Source organism: Temnothorax nylanderi, unplaced genomic scaffold (genome assembly GCF_030848795.1).
Source record: "Temnothorax nylanderi isolate EJ_2023f unplaced genomic scaffold, tnyl_v1.0 TNYL_tig0735_pilon, whole genome shotgun sequence".
Taxonomy (NCBI): Eukaryota; Metazoa; Arthropoda; class Insecta; order Hymenoptera; family Formicidae; genus Temnothorax; species Temnothorax nylanderi.
In genome coordinates, this window is record NW_027249797.1 from 48435 (window position 1) to 57739 (window position 9305).

The 9305-nt window shown below is 39.7% G+C and overlaps 1 pseudogene; it reads left to right on the forward strand.

The window, feature by feature from the left end:
• Window positions 1-1624: 1624 nt before the first annotated feature.
• Window positions 1625-8706, forward strand: LOC139785080 (T-box protein 2-like; annotated as a pseudogene).
• Window positions 8707-9305: the final 599 nt, after the last annotated feature.

Sequence of the window (9305 nt, forward strand, 5' to 3'; positions counted from 1 at the left end):
TCGAAAAGTTCTAGAGTTCTTGATAAGTAAAAAATTCCAAAACCTTAAAATTGTTTTAAAAAATCATCATCAAAACTTACGCAAATGACGTTTAAGGCAGACCTTCGAAGTCGAATATCTTCTTAACTAGTGACTGGATCGTTTTCGATCATAGAAATTCCTTTCAGAATTCTTAGAGTTCTACTAAAAAACGGAATTCTTATCAGAACGTCTAGAACTTTCAAAATAATTTTTATGCGGACTTAGTCGAATTTTACGCGTTGCATCCTCGAAATCGAATATCTTCTTAATTAGCCATTAAGAAGTTAATATATCATGTCTTGCTCAACATTTAGAAATTAAGTTAAAAGTACCAATATCCGGACATGTACCTATATCTGGACATCTTTATTATTTATAAGTATAACGCGAATTAAAATCAAAGATAAAAATATATTTTTTTGTAGTTTGAAACTTTAGTTATGGTATCCAAACGTTTATTTCCATAAATTTATAATTTTTTTAAAGATAGATACGTGTTTAGGCATTGGTACATTTACCTACTCTTAAGTGTCCGGGTATTAGTACCTTTATATTTTAATTGGATCTGAAAATTAAATAATTTCCCTCCACACGAACCGAAATAATTAATAATATTTTTTTTTTATTATTATATCCAAAATAAAGATAAACTTTATATTCTACAAATTTAGATTTTGTATTAGACATAATGATTAAATGTTTAATACAAAATCTAAATTTGTTTCAATTTTTATTAGAGAATTCGATAATTTGTATATGACAATTAAAATTAAATCCATATAATTAATTGCATCTTTAAGCTTATCGGTTAAATGAGTTTTGATAAATGATAGCATTCATCTTGTGTTTTTACTAAATCTAGAATTTATTGGTACCTATAGTATATGATGATGAATAGTTTACAAAAGAGTACTTTTTAATGAAAAGTAGATTACAGCGGATATACTGAATAGTCCGAGCTTGTGAAAATATCGTTTTGTTAATAATACCATATAAATGTAATTTTCAAAAAAGGCAAAAAAAGGCGCCAAATACACATTTATATTATATACATAAATGATACGCGAGATTCACTTACGTGTACAAGCTAAACGTCTATTGTTTTCTATATTGTATACATTGAGTATAATTATGTATTTTTATTTTGATATTTAAAGGCGCACATTATGTCATCGGTTGAAGTTCGGCCGAAACAGTCGTTTATTATAAGTTTTAATACGATATCGTAACACGCGATTTGGCGTGAAAACGTGAGTTTTCGTTACCGCAGAGAGAGAGAGAGAGAGAGAGAGAGAGAGAGAGAGAGAGAGAGAGAGAGAGAGAGAGAGAGAGAGAGGAGAGAGAGGAGAGGAGAGGGAGAGGGAGAGGGAGAGGGAGAGGGAGAGGGAGAGGGAGAGGGAGAGGGAGAGGGAGAGGGAGAGGGAGAGGGAGAGGGAGAGGGAGAGGGAGAGGGAGAGGGAGAGGGAGAGGGAGAGGGAGAGGGAGAGGGAGAGGAGAGGGAGAGGGAGAGGGAGAGGGAGAGGGAGAGGGAGAGGGAGAGGGAGAGGGAGAGGGAGAGGGAGAGGGAGAGGGAGAGGGAGAGGGAGAGAAAAAGAGAAAAATCTCGAGATTCCTCGTGTACATGGATTTTTACGTAAATTTAACATTGTAATGACTTAACGCATTTTTATTTATCGATATCTTCTTTCTATATTTGTAAAGTGTGTACAGAAGAATGGTGCACGGAAAGAACGGTTTTGCTGAAGTATCAAAAAATTTAGCTAGATACAGATCTGAAAATAATTTTGTTGCATCATCAAAATAATTATGTAAAACAATCAAACTGATTACTAAAATATCAAAATTTTTACAGCATTATCATTATACTTCAGCGACCTACTATAATTATTTTAATGGTGCAACAAAATTATTTTTTGACAGAAAACCGTTCTTTCCGTATGTGTAGATTAAGGGCGTGCATTTCCATGATGCGTGAATAAGAAACTCTGCAAGTCTCTGGCTTTCGTTTGCGCTTCACAAAACCGAATTTTGTACCCGTACTAACATTATCAACAATTTTTGCGTGGTCGACGTTACTTTGTACATGAGCGTGAATAAATTGCATGTTATCTTTTTTAACCCTAGGTATACACAGTCTTATTTTGTCTATACACTTATACACTGTAGGGTCTCGGAGACCTCATCCCATTGTCATCGTAACTTCAGCAAAAATAAATTTCAGTTTATTTATTTTTTTAATCGATCAAGAATACATCAAGGAATAGGCCCATAATGCATAAAAGTCGATTGAATTAAAGAGTACCGAGATATACGAGTAAAAAGAAAATAATATATGAGACAAAAGTTTCTACGAGCGCGAAAAAAGGAAGCTGGGCTGGGGTCTTGGAGACTTCACTGTGCATACCTAGGGTTAATAAGCAGCACTGTGCTGCTGCATTCTCGATGCTGCATAGCAACGAAGAAATCGATATAATTCATATTTTTATTTTAAAAACCGTATATATGCAGTACACGGAAAGTGCGGTTTTGCTGAGGTGTCTGGGAGTTTGGCTAGGTGCGGATCTGAGAATAGTTTTGTTGGTCCATCAAAATAATTGTGTAGAACTTAAACTGATTGCTGAAATGTCAAAATTTTTTACAGAATTATCATATTTCAGCGACTTACTATAGTTGTTTTAATGGTGTAACGGGGTTATTTTCAGATCTGTAGATCTGGCTGATTTTTTGGATACTCTAGCAAAACCGTTCTTTCCGTGCACATATTTTTATCGTAACCGACGTTTTGTTCCCCGGAAAAAATCTCCCGGAAATCAGTTCCCGGAAAAAATCTTTCCGGAAAAAATCTCCCCATCAAAAAATCTCCCCCGGAAAAAATCTCCCTCGGAAAATATCTCCCCCGGAAAAAATCTCCCCCGGAAACATTTTCGGTGCCCAGCAAAAACCGAGGTGCCACATGGGTTTACAACTTTCCACGTGTGAAAAGCCCACGCACGTACTTTGCAAGGCACACTATGTGTATAGTTTAATGATAGTGGAGCCCCCCGCAGGGCCGTGACTAAAAACAAAGACAATAAATACATAACTCATGATAATTTAAAACAACGAAAGATTGACAGCAACATTCCTCAGGAATTTAAACGCATTCAACAAAGCGCAATTAACGTAATACAATCGGCGTAACTAACAACAAAGATAAATAACACATAAATCATAACACATTTTTATAACGACAGATTGGCAGCGACATTTTTCAAATATTGTAACACATCCTGTCGGTTGTATGCTGCAACGAGACTCTTCAATCGCGCATCGTTGTCTTTGTAGCGCTTGTTTCTATTATTCGCAGGAGCGTGAGCATTCGCGCGCGCAATGTGAGCCTCGACGAGACCCTGCTCTGCCTGAAGCAACTCGATCATTTTCCACAGTACGAGATGCGAACCATTTGCTCTCCGATTTAGTGCATGGTGCCATCCTTCCACTGCATTGTTGGTACGAGCAACAGCCACCATCACTGAGGAGTAGTGGTTCCACAAAGAAACATCAAACATTGCGCCGCGTCGTACTTTACGACGACCTAACACGCCAACCCAAGTGTGCTCAAAATAATCGAGGAAACCTCTCAAATCCTTCTCATTATCAGTGAAAAATTTCGACTGTAGCAAAGCATCGTACGCGTAATGTACATCGCAGAAAGGAACGAATGCCAATGCGAATAACATTCGTAAATTACGAGCCACGCGGCTGCTCTCGCGGTACAATGGCGCAAGGTCGTGATCTTGTATACTACGCCAAAGTGCTTGACCGAAATGGAATAAACACCCCTTGAGTTCACATTCGGGAAATTCTAGTGTAACGGCTTTTAAAAATGCCATCTCAAAATCCGACATTACATTTTTTGGGGCCACCCCGGGAATAGCATCTTTTAGAACCCGCAACAGAGTTTGATATGTTCTCTTGCGTCGATTAGGGCATAACGCATATACAAGAGGCACAACCTTGCCATTCACCTCCCCATGTACGGTGTACAGTTGGTCGAATATTTCAGGCACTACTTTAAAAGTACCATCACAATACCATGTGTCACATCCTCGCAACACCTGCAGATTATCCTCCGTAGCAAATATAAGCAGTCTGTTGTTAATATCCTCAGAGTCGAATAACAAGAATTTCACGCTCTTCAATGTCTGTTGAAAGTGTTCTGGTATTTCATACAGTGTGTTCTTCCTGGGATTAGGCGGTAAAGGATTGTTCCTTTGACGGATTCCTCGGACAGTCCGACTCAATGACTCAGCACTCGGTAATTGTGCAGCAACAGGAGACGACACCGTACCCAGCACAGACGCCACTAATGACGATGATGCTTCCTTGCTTGTCACCGCTTTCTTCCGTAATTTTGCAACAACGCGCTTTGTCTCAACTGCTGCAGCGTTAGGAGCGTGAGTTGTGTGCTCAGTTTGATGCAAAATGATGCCTATAATAAGCAAAAAGTAAAAGAGTAATGAAAAATTTCCGATACTGCTGTTAAGTACATTAATTTACGTACCATCGCGTAACACCGACGACGTGTGACAAATCCCACGACACCCGGTTTTATACTGCACACACCGCCAAATAACTTTTCCATTAGACCCCTCCCCATGCTTGTAATACAATTCACCATCAGTAATCAGCTGATTCTTTCCCTTGTTGCTTTTTACAAATTTGAGCGGCATGGTGCACGATAATATCGCTACCAGTACTTACAACAGACTGATTACTGTTAATCGAGGTGATATTGCTGACGATGAGTAAACACAGCACAATCAGTTGACGGTTCCGAATAATAACATATACAAGCACCAAATAAAGTCGCACAGTCTAGTGTAACGGCCCTTCAAAATGCCGTCTCAATTTGAAATACAGTAGTGCTGGATTTTTTCCGGGGGATATTTTATCGGGGGGAGATTATTTCCGGGGGAGATTTTTTCCGGGGGAGTTTTTTTCCGGGGGAGATTTTTTCCGTAGGAGATTTTTTCCGGGGGAGATTCTTTCCGGGGAGATTTTCCCGGGAACTTGTTTCCGGGGAGGATTTTTCCGGGGAGATTTCTTCCTAGAACCATTTTTATCAGGGTCTAAATATCGCTAATATATATCACTAATGTAAAATGTACATAAAAGAAGCCAGTTGTTGCCATTTGTACACGCATTAACCTAATAATTTCTTCGTCTGAACGTTGTTGGAATATTATCGAATCATTAGAGAATCTTAATATCTTGAGTTCGACTGATCGAGATTCAGCGGAAAGGTAAATATGTATAATATATGAGAAGCTTGAAGAAGTGCAGGATGTCTCTACTGAGATTACCCGGAAAAGGAACAGACAGTATTTGAACATTTTTAACCCTTTAGGGGCCTGTGTACATAATTATGTTATAAAAAAAACAAAAGAACAAAAGAACAAAAGGACAAAAAAAAACAGAAAAACAGAAAAGCAAAAAAACAGAAAAGCAAAAAAACAGAAAAGCAAAAAACAGAAAAGAAAAAAAAACAAAAAAAAACAAAAAACAAAAAACTAAAAAACTTTTATCAGGGACGTCTTTTAAGACTATCTTATAAATTATAACATTTTACTCCAACGGGGTCAATATGTGGCCCCTAAAGGGTTAAAGAAAGAAAAAGTTAAATGGATTAACAACGCGTAATGAGTTAATATTTATTTTAACTGGTTCAGTAGATTAGTGTGATTATGGCATTTAAAATTATCACTTGAACGTTATTTGTTACCTTATATATTACCTTTTGTCAATCGTGGCAGAAAGGACAAAAGGTTCATGGACACATAGTTGTCTCATGTGTTGGCGCCGAACGACCGACGACACATATACTTCGCCTAGTTTCGGCGGATTGCACTGATCCCGTTTTGTGGTAGGTCACTGGTAGGCGAGAACCGGTCGTCTCAGTTCCATTCTACAACTGCACGTGATTTCGACGTTCGTTTTGATAATTTCCGTGTTTGCCTTATACCTTACACCGACGGTGTCGGAGAAGAAACGTCGATCATCGGAGATGTTTTTTCAGGATCCAAACAACGCACTGATGCTCCTGGAACTGAATATGCAACTAGCATCGCCACTTTTCGCGCAGTCACCAACCGCTCTACAACACAAATTAGGTGAGAGGATGAATTTAAGCGAATGGGTATTTCAACCCATGCTTAATCGAAACCTCTGGCAGCAATTCTACGAGAATAATACAGAAATGATAATTACCAAGAGCGGTCGGCACATGTTTCCGTCCGTTCAGAATCTGAACTTCAGATAAACGTAAGCGGTTTGGAGAAACGTGAGAATTATTATGTCCTCATGGAGATAGCACCGGCCTCCGATCGCCGCTACAAGTACTGTGGATACCAGAACGGGGGGAAGAACAGCAATATGGGTGGCTGGAGTTTTACGGGGCCGGCAGAGCCGCAACAGCCCTTCGGCTATAGGATTTATAAGCATCCCGAGAGTCCGGCAACGGGGAGCCACTGGATAGACAATCCGATCAGCTTCAATAAATTGAACGAACAACATCAACGACCCCAATAATAACGTGGTATTAACATCGATGCACAAATACGTTCCTAGGATCTGGATAGTCCGTTGCTTCGATGCGAAGAACTACAACGAGCTCTTTTCTCATCCAACCGCGTTGTTTGCTTTCAAAGAGACGGAATTTATCGCGGTGACGGCATACCAAAACGAGAACATCACAAAGTTGAAGATCAATAACAATCCATTCGCGAAGGGTTTTCGCGAGACGGGTCAGTCACGGTTCAAGCGAAAGCATCATTCGATCGATCATCAGGCCCAATCGGATTCCAGTCCCGACGAAGGGGTCTCATTGATCTACGACTCCGAATCGAATCAGCCGAACGACCTTCCTCTTAAGGGTTCCAAGCCCATTAAAGCATATGATTTTCTTTCACTTTAGCCGGGGAGTCGAAGTTGGCCGGCCTTGCAACGTGGGAGATGCGGACGCGAATCCCGCCACCGTTGCGAGTCGATCCCCGGCGCCGGGCATGCTTGAAACGCAGTGCCCGTGCGCTGTGTTTGACACAGATGGACATCCATTCACGAAATAATTTATTACCATTTATTTCTATTTTAATTTAACACGGCTACTGGGGGCAAGTCTCGTCGATACCGTGGACATGTTCGGACGTGTTTTGTCCTGAATAATATTTGAAGATTGCTGATGCAATCAACGCCGAGTTTGGATTGAATCTTTCGAGTTTGTATTTATTATTTTCGACTTGTTCTTGACCGTTATGTGATTCTAAGGAGGATTAGGTGCCATAAAATTTCCAAAGAAGAAGAAGAAAGCTATAGGGGGCCACGGCTACTCATGGCATGAATCTTGTGCGTCAAGAGGCGTAATCGTTTCTATACCCGATAACTAGCGCCTACTCTCGAGGAGACAGCTACGCAGTCACTGGGTGTCTCCGCACTAACCGAGTCATCAATCTCGCATCGTACGTGCAGTGCCTGGACCATCCGAGAACCCGGGCGTGAAGATTCATTCTTGACTTCTTCACATTTACTGCGTGTTGGGGAGCAAACGGATTGACAGCCGAAAGCTTCTCAGATAACCGTGCTTTTCCTTGGGTCCACAACTCACCGCAGTACTTGGGCCCATATCACTACATGCTATTAGAGGCGCAGTCAGATCGCTATTGACGCCACTTCGTTACTGCAGAACGCGCTGCCCAGCCGACATTATATCTTGCGACCGAGCCGTACTGAATCGGAACAGCCCCATTGCAGTGGTCCAGCGAGACCACTGGGAGGTGAGCGCATGACTTGACTGGGAGAGGCTATATATTCGCATCACCAGACCAGTAACTGACTCTGATCCCAGGTCCAAAGATACTCGTGCAGAGAATCAAGGGCCTAAGACAGCCTGACTTCTCCGATACAATACGACAGTGCTCGCACCAGCGTAGTTTTCAGGCCAATTGAATCTTTGGATTCTAACACGCATTCGCCACTTTTTTCGCGTTCTTTTCTGCCACGATTTACAAAAGGTAGTAGTCTTGCCACTGTTCGCAATGCGGACTCAATATGTCGTTAATTTAACTACAATAAAACAATGTTAATTTAATTATTAATTTGACTAATCAATGGAGTTAAAATAACATTCTTTGTGTTAAAATAATAAATTTTGACGCACACAATTAAAAAGAACAAAATGTTATTTAACTCAAGGTATTGGTTTAAATTTTATCTTTTAATATTTAATAGCGTAGAGACAACTATAGTAACTATACCATTTTGATTTATATAGAGTATATAGACTAATGATTATATGTATAGAATATTTTGTAATTAATTGTAATTGCAAGCCGTTTTATCATACACTGTAAATCCAAGTGTTTTATTTCTACACGCATAAACGTTTAAAAATGATACATTTGATTGAAGTTCGTTTTACATGTTTTGTTGCGTGTTAAATCAACACGTTTAACCGTATTAATATGTTCAACCGTGTTAAATGGCATTCAAAACGACAAGAAATGTGTAAGAAGAGCTTTAGTTAAAATAACACACTTGGATTTGCAGTGAATTAGCCGTATAGAAAAAGAATTTCTCATTATTTCATAAAATTATACATTCTTTTTTAAATGAAAGAAAGTTACGCACGTTGCACGTAACTTTCTTCAACTTTTTAATACGCCACCATGAATGTCTGTACTCGATGCAACAAATTATGCGTTTTACTCGTTGATGTTGTTTACGATAATCTTATCGTTACATCTTTAATCGATTATACGCCTTTATATCGATGCTGCGAGATTTATATCAATATTACTCGTATAACGAACTCCCTCCGTGAATATATCTCCGATTTAAGGTCGATTTAGACATAACCGTGCCGTGCCCGTACCGTTTACGGACAGAAAGATTTAGGCTCGTTTCACACGTAGGTATCCGGCACCGGACTACCGATGCCGGGTATCCGATCGATTTTCTTTGTTTTCACAAATCGGCTATCGGATAAACGTGTAAATGCTCCCATATTAATCCATACACTTCGCGATCGGATACCCAGCGTCAGTAGTCCAGTGTCGGATACGTTTGAAACGGGGCTTAGTCGAATTTCATCCGTTGCATCTTCGAATATCTTTTTAACTAGTGGTCGGATCGCTACTAGTTAGTAGTAGAGTTGCAGGCGTTTTGATGGGAGTTTTAAGAAGATATTCGACTTCGAAGGTCTGCCATGAATGTCATTTGCGTTTTGATGACTTTTTAAAACAATTCTA